The sequence below is a fragment of the Trachurus japonicus genome, chromosome 6 (assembly GCF_045865225.1).
Source record: "Trachurus japonicus isolate A0001 chromosome 6, Traja_1.0".
Classification (NCBI taxonomy): Eukaryota; Metazoa; Chordata; class Actinopteri; order Carangiformes; family Carangidae; genus Trachurus; species Trachurus japonicus.
Window position 1 is genome coordinate 7264386 of NC_140912.1, and position 17700 is coordinate 7282085.

At 42.2% G+C, this 17700-nt stretch overlaps 1 protein-coding gene across 1 annotated transcript in view; it reads left to right on the forward strand.

Moving 5' to 3' along the window:
- Positions 1–3468: 3468 nt before the first annotated feature.
- The window catches only part of lingo1a (leucine rich repeat and Ig domain containing 1a), a 178712-nt gene continuing 164480 nt past the window's right edge, over positions 3469–17700 (forward strand). Inside the window, exon 1 of the mRNA XM_085778530.1 lies at positions 3469–3799. The gene's annotated coding sequence lies outside the window, so the exon portion shown is untranslated. The remainder of the gene's footprint in view (positions 3800–17700) is intronic.

Sequence of the window (17700 nt, forward strand, 5' to 3'; positions counted from 1 at the left end):
GTTGTTAGTTGCAGCCCTCCTTCCAAGAGGCGTGACCAAAGAATGTAGACCAAAAGTCCTCTTTATGCAGTTGGACAGACCAATCGCAGCAGCGATCCAGATGACATAGGCAGAGTGATGGAAAATGTACCAACAAGTGTGGTAATGGTGACTGAGGACTTCTGCTGATTGGTCAAAGACAATATGTGAGTGTCTGGTGTCTACAGCCACTCAACCAGCATTAGGATAGCAGCCTTTGGTGGCCGCCACATTGCGTGTAAGCTGTAAGTCATCTCATTATACCCACCTATGTAGAAAAAAAACATAAGTGATTGGTTCCCCAGTTATTGGGGAATTGGAAGTCAGCCTCAACAGCTTCTTCTCCAGACAGATCTGAAAACCGAAATGAATGCCCTGGTAAGTTCATCTTGGGTCACCCAGGCTCATCTCAACCTAAAAACAACCTAATTATGAAATAAAATTCACCCAACAAGGGCCACTACTTAATTAGTGCTATGTTGAGCTTCCACAGAAGAATGTCACCAGGGACAGTTTTTATTTCATCCTTTCCTTGTTTGGCATTTTAATGTCTTTATTAGATTGGGCAGTGAGGACGGACAGGAAACCGGGGCATTCCACCATAGTCTGCAGCACCCCGACTACAGACAGCACTTTAATTATCAGCAACCCCTATGCCTCACACTGCACTGCAACAAGTGGTGCTGGGTTTTTTTTTTTGTGTGTGTTCTTTGATGATGTCCTTTTTAACACTGAAAGACATAGCACTGCAAATTTCGTTGGATTTTGTTGTTTACAATGACAATAAAGGCTATACTTATATTTATGCAGCATCAAACCTATTACACACATATGAACAGGGGCTAAGTGTCATCAGATGCAATATGAGTCCCGGTGGTGACTACATTAGTAGTAACACTGCCCCCTCTGTCAGAGGTTTCCTTTGATTTAATGAGTTCAAAGGCGTCCAAGAATAATCCACATTTCCTTTCAAAAGTAAACTGTGTTGCAAGACCATTGCACACTCAAGTCCAACAACACTATGAAAAATTCAAATACAACACTTTAACCTTTCTCTTTTGTTGGGGTCACCAGTGACCTGTTTTCAGGTTTTAAATGCATAAAAGTACCACATAAATTTGTTTATTGCATCAAGGCTTTTTGGCTTTGTCAGGAACCTCTATTCAAACAAAATAAAAAATTCACAAAATTCTAAAATGCTCTTTTTAAAATTATGATATTTGTGTTGTAGGGTCGATTTTGACCCGGTTATATTGATAAGAACTAGCCTGACAAGCCAGACTATATCACTAAAATGTCTAGTCTGGAAACGAGCGGTAGACCTCGGCTCAATCCAGGGGGCGGGATGAAGGCTGTCTTTCAAACTGCCTCTGCACCAATAGGGTAGCGCTACGACCAATCAGAGCAAAGAGCAGGATGACGTCAGCCTGACAAGCCAATTGTGTATGTCATCATGGCGTTAAGCCGCCCAACAACTCTCTAAACAGATAGAGCGCTGTGATTGGTGAACACAATCGGTGTTCGAGACTCAAAAAGTTCCTATGGCTCGTTTCTAGACCCACCTACGGAGCAGATATTTTTGCTGCCACTAGGGGGCAGAGAGATTTATAGGCTAGATAAGAACAATAATTAGAGTTAAAAACTGAAATCATAAGTGCAAAACCAACCTTTTCATGGACAAGGAAGACAACGTAACCAAGAGATGAGAAACAAATGAGATGAGAAATAATAGTTTTAGTGTGTTTTACAGCTGATTTAAGACTCGAGTCAAAACCGACCCGAACACCATAGATGGTAGTAGAAAGCTAACACGAGGAAGGTTCAATTGAAGCCAAGGGGTATACTGACAACAAAGGCCCAGGGGCCCACACCCAAATATATTAAAACCAATATTTTTATGGATAAGGAAGTCTAACAATGTAACTAAGAGAAGAAAAACTAGATTAGTGTATTTTACAGCTGATTTAAAACTGATCCTAACACAAGAGATGGTAGCAGAAAGCTAACACAAGATGGAGGTTAAATAGGTAATACCTCACACAAACCCATATCCGTTAACCTGAACTACCACTTCACCAGAAACATAAAACCCGCCGGGGGGCCTCTCTCTCTCAGATGAACAGCCTCGCAAAGGACAACCGCCATTATCGTACGAGGCCAACCAAGAGCCACAGCCGCCGAGGGCCCTCTGCTGACAACCGTGGCCCCAGCGAGGAGAGCCATATCCTCGGAGCTCTGCCCGCCAGCCTCCCCATCCCATCCCATCCCATCCCATCCCATCCCATCCCATCCATCCATCCACCGCTGATTCTTAATCCTGTCTGTAAGCTGATCGCAGTGGGGTGTCCTGACCGCTTATGCCACCCATACTCTTAACCCCAGCCTGGAAGTGTATGCTGATTTAGAGCATGAATCATCAGTGTAGGATTAGATGGAGTGAGTCATGTCAGCCGAGGGATACCCGCTGTGCTTTTCAAAGGCTGTGTTGGTGGAAATATTTTGAAATGCATGTGGTCGGTTTGGACAATACCGGAGGATGAACCGTTGTTACAGCGAAGCCCCGGGGGTAGATCTATCAGGTCAGATTTACTTTCACCAAAAGTTGCCTTTGACTTTGTGCCTTTAAGCTGCACGCTTGGATTTGAACATCATCTCCATGTTGCACATGCATCTCTGGGCCAATGTGACTGATGTTCCATGTTACATACTGTATACAGTGTATTCACATATCCCAGGCTGTAAGTTCTGCAGAGCATGACTATGCCAGAATGGAGACGAGAGCTGCTGGCGGATGCCGTGCACGCTCGGATGAGGTGTAATGATAGTTGATTGCAAAGTTAGTTGATATGCGCCCAGCTGATACACTATCTTGTCCGGGGTAAGTTTAGATCTTGGCTGTCGGCCCGGGGCATCGAGCTGCTCCCTCTCTCATCTTTCTCAGCCATCTCGCCAGCTTGTTTATCTGCTCAGCTCGGTGCACAAAGCGAAGGTGCATTACTCAGCGTAGGGATCAGATTGTAACGTTTTGGGGTTTGAAACGGTTTCGGCTTTCATCCCCGTGTGTTTACCCGTCCCCCCGTCCCCCCTGCTCCACATCACCCGCAGTCTTTTTCCGCAGACGAAGATTTGGTAGAAATAATTTCATTAACTCCCACTGTTGTGTTTGTGCAGATCAGTTCTGCAGTTCGGATTGGGAAAGAGGGATGAAGAGATGCTCTTCTACCCCCCTCCCCCTCCTCCTCCTCTTCTTCTTCCTCACCCCCCCTCCCTCTCTCCCAATCTCTCATCACACACTGCGGCTCCTCCCTCCACCTTGCCCTTCTCCAGATCCCCTCCCTTCCGCTGTGTCTCTCTTCCTCTCTGTCTCCATTCCTCCTCCGCTCTCCCTCAATCTCCCAGCCTAGGTGAGACTAACAGAGGATACACCCTCACTCAGTGTTGTGAGACAGAGTGTGTGTGTGTGTGTGTGCGTGCGTGTGTGTGCAGCTCGCGGTGTGAGCCGCATGTGCCAGTGTGTGTACACGCGTGGCTCTGCAGCTGACGGGGAAAAGGACTCGTGAAGTAGCTCTGGACTTGGATATCAGATCCTTTTCCTTTTGCATATTTATCACATTTTTTTTAACAACACTCCAAAATCCTCCCATTAAAGAATCTCATTTTTCCTCCTCTCGGGGCAGCATCTCGATGGAATCTTCAATCCTTTCCCCAGTATCTTGGATTTAATGAGCAGCCTCCGTGGAATGAAGCAAGCAGTTTCTGGATTCCCTTCGTTCCAGCTCTGGTAAGGACGTTTCTCTCTCTCCCTCTCTCCTGTCTCCTTCTCTCCCTCTCTCTTCCTTGCCTGATTTACTTCTCATAACATATTGACAGGTGCAAGCAGTACAACATTATGGGATAGGGGAACAGTTAAATGAAGCAGAGCAAGCTATTTAGGACACGGAGAGAGGGAGAAGATGAGGATGGGCTGGCTGGGGAGCGGGAGAAGAGAAGTGCACAGGGAAAGAAGCAGGGAACAGAAATGTGTGCCGACACCAGCAGTGCTGCTCACGCTGTCAGAGGCTGGAGGGAAAAATGCTCCACTTGGTTCTTGCTATTGATCTGCAGTTATTTTCAGCCCAGGTCCCTCAGAGACAACTTTGCATGCTCTATACCTGACAGTGAGAGTTTTCTATTGAGGTTTTTTGTTTACATGCTGACTTTATCATGATAATAATTCACTGTGCAATGTTCAACATGCAACATGCATGTGTTTGTTTACTTGTGTGTGCCACCTTCTGTTCGCCACACAGGAGGGTGAGTGTGAGAAGTGTGTGTGAATTTCTGCAGAATGTGGGTGTGTGTGTGATGTTTTTTAGAGGTGTGATAGGACAAGGTGGGACTTGAGATGCTTACCTTACACATATTCTCACAGTGTTTGCCTCAGGGGGGGGCTCCATGTCGACGTGTGGGGCCATTTGGCACCTGACTTGATGTGTGAATGGGACGTCATTTGTTTTTGCATTTAGTCGATTTTTTTTAGAACATATAATGCTATAATCACATATTGATGAGGAGGCTGTGTTTATTTCACTTTTTTTTTCACTTTGTCAGTTGGAGGCACGAGGCAAAGTCGGTGTTGCTATTTCAGTCCACTGTGCATCCTGAATGAGCTTCTCTCCTTTTATCTTTACTGCTGTCTGGTTATTAATTCTCTGTTCATCTCTCTCTCTTGTCTCTATGAACTCTACAGGGAGAGGAGTAAAGAGGGGTTTGTTAGAGGGAGATATTGGAATACAAGGAGCTGAGAGAGAGAGAGGGAGACAGAGAGGGAAAGGGGAAACCTGGTAATGAAAGCAATGTAGAAAATAGGAGAGAGATTGCTAGTGGAAGGTGAAGTGGGAACAGAGCAAAGACGAGTATATAGCAATGAAAGATTGACAGGAAGCTAGAGACACGAGGACAAAAGAGACGGGGAAGGAGAGAGTGTGCACTAACAAGCCTCAGGAAAGAAAAAAAAAGGCTTTTAGGCAAGCAAACCTCTTCTGAGGCTCTTGCGTTTGGTTGGGGGTCATTTTACAGCTCACACATCCAGCTCTCTAAAGGAACACATGTGATGGATAGGCCCGGGCCTGCTCCTCACACATGCCCGGCTGCATTTCCTGTAGAGGACATCAATATCACATTTCCCATTTCAGAGCAGAAACCATGATAACACCGAGAGGATGGAAAAATAATGAAAGATAAATCACATTACCTCACCTTGGGTAGACCTTCTGCTTATGTTTCATTTATGATTCCTTTCCAGCACTTAGGTAAAGTTGCCCGATACTATTGCATATTGAAATACAGGTGGCTTTTGTTTTCACCGGTTGTATTGCAGAGGTCGGCTACATCAACAAAGGTAATGGCACGGTTATTATGAAATATCTGCCGGTGTATGGAGTGGATAGTTCTTTGTCAAAGCCTTAAACCTTTATCAGTTGAAACAGTAAATTATTGATGCAGCATCAGTATCATGTATTTATGATCTTTGAAATAATCAACATGGACTTTCCTCTGTAAGTTTTATGAAGGTTTTAGTTAAGATCCAGACTGAATCAGGAAGACATCCCATTATTAAAGGGATAGTTCAACATTTTGGCAAATTGGCCCATTGCCATAATCCCTATAGTTTTAGGAGTAGGTTCGTTACCTTTAATTGTCGGTGCAAGCTGTTCTTAGAATGGCAGAGCAGAGCCGCAAGCTGCTTAGAGCTATGCTATGGAGGCTTCTAAAACAACTCCAAAGCGCTGTTGTGGACAAGTTGTGACCTGCACATTCACCACACTATGAGATAATAACAGAACGTTACGAGACGAGTTGTTTTCGAGGCAAATGCATCAGACTGCATCAGCGATTTTGCATGAATTTACCTCAAAAACAACTCCATCTCGTAACGTTTCATTATTATCCCATAGTTTGGTGAATGTGCAGGTCACAACTTGTCCACAATTGATGAGTTTGATGAGGGAAACCAAGAAATCCCATTAGCCTCCGTAGCGTAGCTCTGAGCAGCTTGCAGCTCTGCTCCGCCGTTCTAAAAACAGCTTGCACCGACAATTAAAGATAACGAACCTACTCCTAAAACTATAGGGATTATGGCAATGGGCCAGTTTGCCAAAAATGTTGAACTATCCCTTTAAATTCAAAGCTGATGCATCCTTTTTTCAATCAGTGGTACTCTGGTAATTGATTGGTTTATTTGGTAATTGCTAAATGATGCCTCAGTCTCCCTCAGCCCACACACTCACACTCACACATACACACACAGGATGTGGCATAGTGCAAGTGAGTAATTTTTACCCTCCTTGGCTGCAGTGAAAGCTTGTCATGCAGTGGGTGATTTGCATCCAGGAGTGACTCAGAATGTCCACGGCTGCTCGTCCACCCACGGCAAGAAAACACTGATACCGGCCATCACCGAACGAGAAGTGAACAAGTCGTTTTTCCCTCAACTTCCATCGGGCAATTATTCTCAAGGCTGTTACAGGGAATAATGGTTATTACTGATGTGGTCTCATGATTTACCATGATGCATGAAATGAAGTTGGGCAAATTTGTCACAGCAATTTTCAGCTAATGGTGTCCACAGTGGTGGACTCACATTGTGTGAAGTTATATGGATGCCAGCCTGGACGAGTCCCAGCGCACTCTGTGGCTAGACACCATTTAACACCGACAATGTGAAGAACCTGCTCACAGTTGTTCCACTCACTGGTTTACTAGACATCTTCATCTTAGCCAGTTTTATCCCTCAGTGTAAGACATCAAAAAGTTTCAACTAAACCCAATGAAACACAAAAAAACCTGCAGAAGCATTAGACAAAGATTAGCTAATCACCACTAATTAAAAATCCCAACGAATCTAAATGAATCTACCTTTTTTTTTCTATTACAGCCCACAGCTAATAATCCTCAGATACAAGTTTCAGATTCCTTTTTTTTTTTTTTGATTGAATTATACAAAAGGCTTTAATATTCAAGGCCCCTCGTGACTGAGCGCTGGGAGAACAAATCATTAATGAACATTATTTTCAATATCATGCTGTCCAGTGCAACACCACCTCTAATCCTCACTGACAGCTCAATCAGCTCTTCTCTCACTAACATTAGACGCTTCTCAAAGATGAACAGATTTTTGGAAAATGTTGAGAGGTTGGGCTAAAGCTGGTGAGATACGTTCAAGAAGAAAGTAGGCAAATTCAACCAACCACACTAAACCAGTTCTATTGTTATATATAATGATATAGGTATGCATAGAATACATTTGACAGATCTTATCTTACAAAATACATGTTTACATAATGGGATTCAATATGGAAACAAAGCATCAGATGCAGTGAACCAGTGCTGGGTTTGCTCTAATGAGTGAAGTCTGCAAGTCGAGCATCTCTGGGCACATGACACATTTTCATACATTATTTCATGTACAAACATGATGACATCACAGCAAAAAGACTGCAGTTCGGCTCGTTGTGGAAACAATGACTTGAGGCTTTCATATAGACAGCGCGGCCTATTGTCAACATAGAGCAATAGAGCATAGAACAAAGCATATTTTGAACAATAATGAAGGACCAAGCACAGAACCCTGAGGAACATACGACTTACTGCTCATGCAGTATATTGTGCCTTGAAAAGACCCAGGCTTTTACAGCTGCAAGTAAATACAGCTGGAAAATACATAGAATATGAGTATTTATATATTTATATACAGACAGGAAACTGGTGAGAGAGAGTGGTGGAGAGATGACAGTGAAATACAGTAAATGACTGACCAGGGGATATGTTGCTTTGGGGCTTGATGTCCAAAATACACAGGAGAGAATGTAAGAGGAAAAAAACAAAACAAAAAAACTTTCACCCACCTTTATTGCAGCAGTAGACATTTGTTTCCTCTTCTAATGGATGTTTAAATAAAATGTGTAATTGTTCTTTCCCTTACCAGAGCCTGTTCAACTAATAAGATCTTTCTTCAATCAGCCTGCACAACGTTATCTCCTCCTTTTATTAAACCTTAAATGTTAGCACTCTTCCACATTGCTGCTTTTTTTCTTTTGGAAACACAAATCAGTACTTCAATAATTAAATCTGCCACAAATTTGAACGCGTGTTCTCTTTTCCAGAAACAGCACCCCGCTCCGTGGTCACACGTTTCGCAGGCACTCACATTTGGGATTTGTCAAATGCAACGGGAGTCTGCAGCAGTTGGGGGTTAAGAACATTACTCAGCAGTTGTTCGTGCAGGATGAGAGAGCAATATTTGTTCACTTCCCCTGCCTAGTTTTCGCAAGCCGGCGGAGCAAATCTAAATGGTATAAATTGGAAACTGAATAAATAATTCAGGAACAGCTTTTATCTTCTGTAGTTGGATGCATTACTAGGCCAACACAATAGAGATTCTTATATGTTACAGTCTCAGGGAAAGGATTCACCCCTCTCCGACCTTTTGTGCATTCTGTTGTTCTACAAAATCATATCAAATGCCTCATGTGTTGCCCTAGTTTTCCTTGGAGATGCATCGCCTCTATGGAAAATTCATTTAAACTGGAAATCAGACGTTGCTCAGACATTTTTGTTGTTCTCCTCCATGATGAAATAGGGCAGAGGATTACGAGTGCATTCATTTGTTCATCTGTTCATTCATACCACTAAAAATGAACCCATGGTTTCACTACTACTACTAGGATATATGCAGGATGTAGCCATGTGATATACTATGCAGGATGTCAGACACCACTGATTAGATTTTAAGGAATTTAGGGAGATGAAGGCTTTTGCCAGTGCACCATAGCATTTTCAGAATTACATATGGTGGCCCAGTGCTATAGCTACAAGGTGATATATATTCTTTCTGATTGGCCGCTGTGGGCTGTGAATCATTTGGTTCAAAGTCAACATATCAGAATCAGGATCAGGATCAGGATCACATTTATTTGCTGAGTTTGTGCAGACATAGAAGGAATTTGACTCCGGTTTATCGTCACTCACTTGTACACACGTATAAAAAGACATACAGAATGAGGACAGTAACAACTGAGCAATAGCACAGTACAACAGCGAATACGTACAAGTACAAATATGATAAAAAGTAAAATAAAATTAAATAAATAAATACTGGATAAATGTATAGTTATTTACAGCAGGGTTGTATTGTAATATCTGCAGTAGGCAGAATATGGCAGTGGCAGTGGGACATGGAATTATTCAATGATGACAAAGTAGGTGGTATGATATCAGATGGTTATTGACAATGTATGACAGAATAATATCAGTGTCAACTCAATGTATTCAATGCCATCCACCCTGTACTCATTTCTTATGGTGGTAGGTGTGCAGGTAGTTACCCGTCCAGCCGGCAACTGAATTAAGCAATATTACCCGAGAGGGTGTGCTTTAACGTCATTTGAGCACGACGGTGATGCGGTCAGGACCGAGGCGCTTGCGCCGAGGTCCGCAAGCATCACTGAAGTGCTCAAATTACGTTAAAGCACACCCTCGAGGGTAATATTGCGATTATACAACAATTACCAACATAATAAAGCGTATAATTAAATAAATATTCATGTTGATGGACGTTTTGCTCTCAAAATTTTAAGTTTTTTGCGAGTGTGCTTCCCGTTTCCATGGAAATAAATGGGGTCTGACTAATAACTGAAACACAATCAGTCACGTCAGTAGACTCCTATGTGTAATGGAACGTAGTTCACCTCTACAGCAAATAGTCCGTACCTTAGTAACGACCTAGCAACAGAAAGGATTTTCTAGTCCCAGATTAGTGAACTCTGAGCTGACGTTCATGTTTTAACGCGGTCTCGGACTTTCCCGAACTAAATCAACACTGCACAAACTCGCCCAAGTTATGACAAAGATGCCGTTTTTTTCCGTTCACAGATGTAGCTTCTACAACCGCAAACTCTGCATGTAAATGAAGTTATAGCGCCGTGTCGCCGACACAGCTGATAAAGCCAAACGATTACTCCAGATTATTTAAAAGCCCAAAAGGCGCAAGCGAGAGAGAGGGAGAGAGAGAAACATACAGGTAATCACCTCCGTTTTATCCAATGAAATATTCAGCTCCAGGCCATATTTAAAAAAAAAAAAAAACATATTCACCGCGATCACAACTCGTGTCTCTCCGACTTTGTAACGTTACACACATGGGAGGGAGACAATCCTCTCTGCTGTAACGGGGAAGTTTACAATATATTAACAAAAAATAAAATAACATAATTGTTCTATAAATGTGACTTTGGCAGCTGTCAGGAACAACCTACAGGAGGTCAATGTAGTTTGTGATTTATTTTCACGAGTAATAAATTACGTTTTTCAAAATAAAAGGGGGAAAAGTCCATGTTGCCATGGAGATGTGTAAACAACACATGACATGGCGAAGTAATATTTTCAGTGATAAGTCAGCCGTGCTGTAATGCTGATTTGAGCACGTTCTAAATGTCTTATTGACCAATCAGATTGCTTGGTCGGAACTACTTGTTGTATAATTCAAAATTATGAGGATCAAAAAGAAAATATCTTGTGGTTACTGTGGTTAAAGCAGCTGAAAAAACACCAGTTTCACTCAACAGGCGGTTCTGCATACTCTCTCTCCTCTGATGAAATTGATTATTTCCATTGTTTTGTTTAAACCTCACGTTTACGCCAGTGAAGGGCACGACACCCATCAATATGGAGTCAAAATATCTCTATCACTCCTGGTGGCTGACTGTCAGACAGGTGGCGCACACAAGCAATACAAAAAAGAAAGAAAATGAAAATAAAAGGATGAGTAAAGCGTTCATTACTACTAGTTGAAATAACAAACAAAACGAGCAGGAAGATGTGTTGACAGGCGATGATAGCGGTCCAAAAAAAAAAAAGAGAAAACATTGGCAACCGTTGCGGTAGATTGTTCTGGTAAGTGCACAACAACAGTACTCAATTTGAGACAACACTTTGAAATTTGTGCAATACAGAAGTACATACAGTAGTGCACATAGCCTACTACAGTACATGACAGTGTACTCATGGAAGTAAAGTTTACAAATTGAGACACAGCATTAGCGTGGCCCTGAGAGCTCGACACACACTGCAGCTTAAGAAAACACATTCAGAAAATGTCTTCAGCTACTTGCTGACAGACACACAACACAGTCAGAAACAGGAGCACTCTGCATTTGGCACTGATGAAAATGTTTTCCCAAGGGGACACAAAAAAAGTGATGAGTCCAAAGCTTTCTCCACAAATTCACACAGAATTGAAGGACATGGTAGGTCCATCACTGTTTTGTGTTGTTTGTGCACATCTTTTGTTTGTATTGTGAGTTTTTACAGTGCATATCCCGTCAAACTGAAGACATTGTCTGAATTTGGTTGTCTATTTGAATATGTTGTCTTGAGTTGTGGATTGAGCCCTCTGGGGCACCATAGATTTTCTTTGTGTTAGTTCCACATTTTATAGTTGGATGTATTTTTTTTGTTTACACAATTTGACGTCCTAACTTTGTTTCAAGTCTTTTGAAGTCCCAGTGGATGGCAGCAGTGGAAGTATCCTGTTGCTTTAGTTTTCTTTGTGCTCTAATCAGTAGAAAACCTCTGATGCCTGGTCCATCATTACTCCAGAGAGGAGCACAGCCTCTAATGGCAGCGAGTCACTACACATCTCTGTGGGTCGTTTGCTTCCAAGACAGGCCAAATTGATTGAGCAGCATGCTATGCTAGGTCCTCTGAATGCACATGAACTACCATTGACCGTGACTATAACACCGTGATTAGGTCTAATCTAGTTATGAATAATCACATTTGATCCTCCTTAATGAATCCCAGGCTGTGTTTAGAGAATGCCCTGCCTAGTGTGATTACCAGGACGCAGCCCGGTGCAGATGATCCTGTGCAGAAGCACAAGTCTCTTGAAAAGGCACTTTGATGCTCCTGAATAATACATGTCTATACTTCCTGTACTGTATTTACACCTAGAAGATGTAGGTACATGAGCCATCACTGCTCGCGTTCATCGGAATCACGCTGCGAAAAGGAAGCATCAGCTTTCTTCTCCCCCCTGCACCACGCAGCTGATTTCAGCTTCTGACACTAAACCACCGCCGAGTGAAACTGCTTCAAACGGAGAGAGAGGAGAGGGAGGGGTGGGGGGTGGGGGGTGGGGGGTGTAGTACGTGCATCGAGTGAGGCGCACCTGACACAGAGCTTTATATATATTTTCTGTCTTGTCTCAAAGCAGTGGCCTCACTGTGTTAAGTCGCCTTTCAGTCTCAATCTACGAGGTCTTTGGCATTTCATCCCACCTATTAGTTTTGTGGAGATTGTTTGTGCCAGTCCATTACTGACAGCCGAGTGAAAGGACAAACAATACTTCTAGGTTGAAGCTCAATAGATTCTCTCTGATTGCTGGCACACGTAGTGAGCCGCCTGCTGAGAGGGAGGGGGTGGGGGAGGGGGTCAGATGGGAAATATCCCACATGCATGTCCAGATGCCTGCTATTTTTTTATTTTATTTTGCAGAACATGAATCACAAGATTGTTGTATGTGCAGGTGTTTTATCTGATAGTATTTAACATGTAAAACAGTTGTGTTACAGTAAGTGCAGCTTTATATACTATAATATATATATATATATCTGTTCCTGATATGTGTGGATTCTGTGGAAGTGGTCAGATTTGACCATACAGGTTAGTGCTTTTTTATTATTATTTTTTTTTTATTAAAGATGAACAATGCAGGATTTTCGCCTTAAAGGGATATTTCAACATTTTGGCAAATTTGCCTATTGCCATAATCCCTATAGTATAGGTTCATAGCTTTTGTCTGTGCAAGCTGTTTTTAGATCGGCGGAGCAGAGATGTGAGCCGCTCAGCTAACGCAAAGGAAGCGCACTGTTTCCCTCATCAAACTGATTACACAATCCAACAACTCCAAAACGGTCTCATGGACAAGTTGTGACCTGCACATTCACCACTCTATGAAATAATACAACACATGAAGCAAATACTCTGAACTACTTGCGCTTTTGAAGTCACTCTGCTGAGCAGCCGTGTCTGGAATGTAGTTCCGGCTACGCATTTACCTCGAAAACAACTCTGTCTCGTAGCGTTCCACTATTATCTCATAGCGTGGTGAATGTGCAGGTGATTGTGTGATTGTGCACTTGCACAGTTGGGAGTCAAAGCAGCGACCACTACATTGGCCATTGCCAACACGGGACGTGCTCTTAACCACTCGACCACCGAACAGCCCATCAGCGCACATTTTATTCCAATTTCATTTCATTCTCCACCATGATGCTGGGCTCAGCCTGCTATCAATTTGAATTTGTCAGAAAGAACGGGACAAAGCGACACATAATTTCTCAGACGTGCTTCTGCATTAGTCTAGATTTTCACACCTGTTAGACGATGTAATACGCCGCTTGGTCCAGTGTCAGTACGAGGTCCAGCTTCCTTTTCTCAGTCTCCACAGGCGATCTATTTTAAGCAGTTTGTGGGTTTTAATTTGGGAAGAAAACAGAGACCATCTGTACGCAGCGTCCATGCGCACACAGCCTCTGAAAACGTCCAATGTCACTGACTCAGCGTGGCGATGACTTACACGCCATCATTTATTTAAATATTGCATTCTTGGCTGGTTGACATCCCTTTTTAATCTTCAAATTGCTCCTACCCTCCGCCCATACACACACACACGCACACACACGTATGCTCACAGTTGGAGGTAAATTAAAAATAATGATACATTTAGTTGAGCCCTCTCTCGTGGCCCGCAATGTGTGTGTTACTCTAATGCCCTGCAACACACACTCCTTACAAATCCCGCTTTGTGATGAGCATTTCGATGCCGTAACACTCACAGCTTGCTTGGAAACATGCAGGAAGAAAAAAGATATAATTAAACCATGAAAATAATATTTATTTAGATTAATTTCAGGCTCAAAAGAACTAGTCTATTGCGTAAGCACAGCTGGGTGAGAGGTGCCGCTTCCACAAACATCGTTCCTGGATCGTTTCCCAGCCCTGACTGTACTGAAGTCTCCACTGTGATCACTGTCAGTTGAGAGTGAAAACACAGGCTAAAGCAAAAGCTGCCAATATCTCTAATTATCATGGATGATGCACTTGGGGCTCTCTATTTTTGGATAAAAGCAGCATCTGTGAAATATTGTCAATACATATTTGAGTGTATTTTCCCAACTGATAATAAGCAACCGCCCTCATACAAACATCATATGAACCATGTTGAATTCCCATATATGACATGTTATTACGTAATATGGAAATTATACAGAAAACCTAAAAAATAAATAGACTGTCCTCCATCCCAAAATCACAAAGCTTGTCAATATATGTTGATATTATAAACATTAGAGCACATAAAAAGAAAATACAATACTTTACAATGCATGTTCTGTATATTCTCAAATAAAAGCCCAGGCTTTTATTTGCTGCGACTTCCAAACCTAACCAGCTTATATTAGAGAAAGGGGTCTACATGGGACAGGCTCTATTCATTTTGCACAAATCTTTTGCTGGGATATGGGGAAATACTATCGAATCGATTGTTTTAAAGGGTTGGAATATTACTTCCGTAGTGAATTTAACAACACTTGCGCTCTAGCCGCTGGTGCCACTTCAACCGAATGACCCAAGAGCACGCATTCATTTAGAAGAAGTTTCATCAGTGCCGATGAACGTTTTAAATGAATGGGAAGCTGCTCAGACTTCACTGAAGGTAGCGAGTCGTCAGAAAGGACCAGTTAGTTTTTCTTTTACATTGTATTGTGAAGAATCTCAGCGATCTAACGATACACAAATGAAGCAGCTTGGAAACTGCTCAAACGGGCGGTCTCTAATCACACCGGGCCAGGGGACCGGAGTCTGCTGTTCTGAGAATTTATGGGATATAAATGCAGTATACAGTACTATATACTGTATATAGTATATAGGGATGTTCAAACTGATTTTTTTCAGACCGAGTCCGAGTACTCACTCTTTAGCACTCACCAATATCGAGTAGTCACTGATACAGAGTACTTGTACTTATATTCTATATATATATATATATATATATATATATATATATATATATATATACTATATCACCTTGAACAGCCTTTATGAGTACCGAAACTTTGAAGTAAGGCCGGTATCGACCCGATGCCGAAACCTGGTATCAGTACTCGCCCATCCCTAATATATAGAATATATATAAGAATCATGAAGATATAAGAATCATGAAGCAACCATACCATGCCAAAGAGATGTCGAAGATCAGAACAGCATCACTTATTTGCCACAGTCAGACCAACAACACCCTGACAATTTGCTGTGGTTCATTGTTAAAACGAGGCATACGACTGTGTTGTTGCATGTAACAGGGTGGACCCATGTTTTCTCTTTCATGGTCAAATGAGCATGTGTATTATTGTGTATTACAGTGGCTTGTTACCAAACAGCTGAGCTGTTAGTGCAGTGTTTACTGTGAAAGAAAACAAGGGCGCTGACAAAGGAGGCCTGACCACCACCTGACCACCACGTAGTACAACAAGCAGAAACACGTACAGGGTTTGTTGTTGATATTTCTAAGCAGGCTGTCCTGGTGCACTGAAAATGAAGAAAGCATCTCTGATATCTCTTTAACAGACAAAGAGGACAGCAGATATGGCAGAGCCTGATGGGTTGAGAATTATAGAACAGCGATATAAAAAATGTAATCATCTGAAAACCTCCACAGAACCACTTTCCAGGGTAATATTAAGGAAAAAATGCAAATGTGGCATATGTAAAAAATAAAATGTCATTGGAGTAATAGCTGGCTTTAATATGTGTCACTGTGTGGCCATGTGTGCATTTTAACAAGGATCAGCCTATCCAGGGGCTTTATGTGATGGAAAGAGCTTCATACCTTTTGTCTTTTTCCCCTCTCAAGCGTCTGTCATCGTTAAAGATCTGGGGCTTCATTTCTAACCATGTGAAAGAGCGACGCGCTGCTTCCCACACAGAAGTTGGGATCTGTACAAAACAAACCTGACAGCAGAATATGTGGACCAAAAAAGCTGAGCCATGCATACCAACATTTTGGAGACAGGGGAAATCAGCCACACAGATGGTGAGGTGGTGAATTGAAGCCAGATTGTTGAAATGATATGTGAGAGGCATCATTATTGTATAATGATGCCTCTCACACATTTAACTTCATATCACGTTATCTACAGTATATGTGCAATTCAAACCACTACTGTTAACCTGGGCCTGTGCTAGTCGGATATAGCTGTTCACCTTTCCCTTGTAAAAGATAGAAGCCAAATAGAATCTTAAATCAAAGTCTACTCAATGTTCCATCAGTGCTGTCTCGCCATCACACGCACCCCACAGCGCTGACACTTGTGGTTAGTGTTGAACGAAGATGATCCGGGATGTGACAGCTGACAGGGAAGTCTCACCTCTGTGTTTCCCTAAGTCAATTTCCCTCAGCCATGTTAACAACTATAACTGATCATCAAATATCAAACATCATTCAACGTCAGACGTCAGTAGTTTAAAAAAAAAAATCTGACGTAACGCAGCCTGTATATCTATATCTAGCCTTTATCTATCAGCAGTTGTACAGTTGCAGGTTTTATATAATTTGTGATGCTGCAGAGACACAACAGGGCTGTCAGCTGCACAGACGGCACTGGAGACACCACAGTGGCTAACACACACACACACACACACACACACACACACACACACTCTGCCCTTTCCAGCCTCCTCACTCAACAGCACCTGCATTCACAATGAGCCGTGACAATGGCTCTGCTTACCTGGACAGCAGTACACTGACTGTTGACCTTATTCCCAATAAGACAATATTCTGATTAAGGTGTTAATATGAGTTGCTTTTAGAATAGATTGATTAAAGGAGACGTATGATGCCCCCTTTCCACAAATTAAAATAGTTCCCAGGTGTCTTAAAGACATGTCTGTGACATGCTTTGGTCAAAATCCCCCAAGGATCAAACATCACAGCTCTTTTCATCCTCTCAAAACAGCCCTGTTCAGAACGGCTGGTTTCAGTGCCTGTCCCTTTAAATGCAAATGAACCACTGCTTGCCCCGATTTCAACCGGGAGCCTGCACACTACAGTTTTTTTGTTTTTTTTTCTCAGTTCTCACATTTTAGTGACTGAAAGGCACCTGGTCACTTGTTATCTATCTATCTTTACTGCTGTTTTGCCAACCTTCCTCCCGGCCATGTGCATTTGTTTACGAAGCCGGCGAGAAATCAATCAACAGAGCGGTAGATAACATTATGTATCATATACGATGTTAAGACATGTAGTTTAATCTGCCATAAACAAGAGATTACAGGTTTCAGGATACATTTGTGACGCCGTGCACAGAGATGCGAAATGAGAGATGGGACACCGAAGCCGCTAAGATGTTTTTCAGTCAAAACACACAATAAGTGACACACATGTAACAAGTTAAGCCATTTATTAAAACATCATAATTACTCCAAAGCTGTTTAATTAAGGTAAAAATGTAACATAGTTAAGCTACAAATCCTGCTTAGTTTCACTTTTTAAGTGTGTTGCAAATGTTACATTAACAGATTTATTGGATTGCCCTCTAGCGGACGTGGGACATAATAATAAACTGGTGCAGTATACGTGTA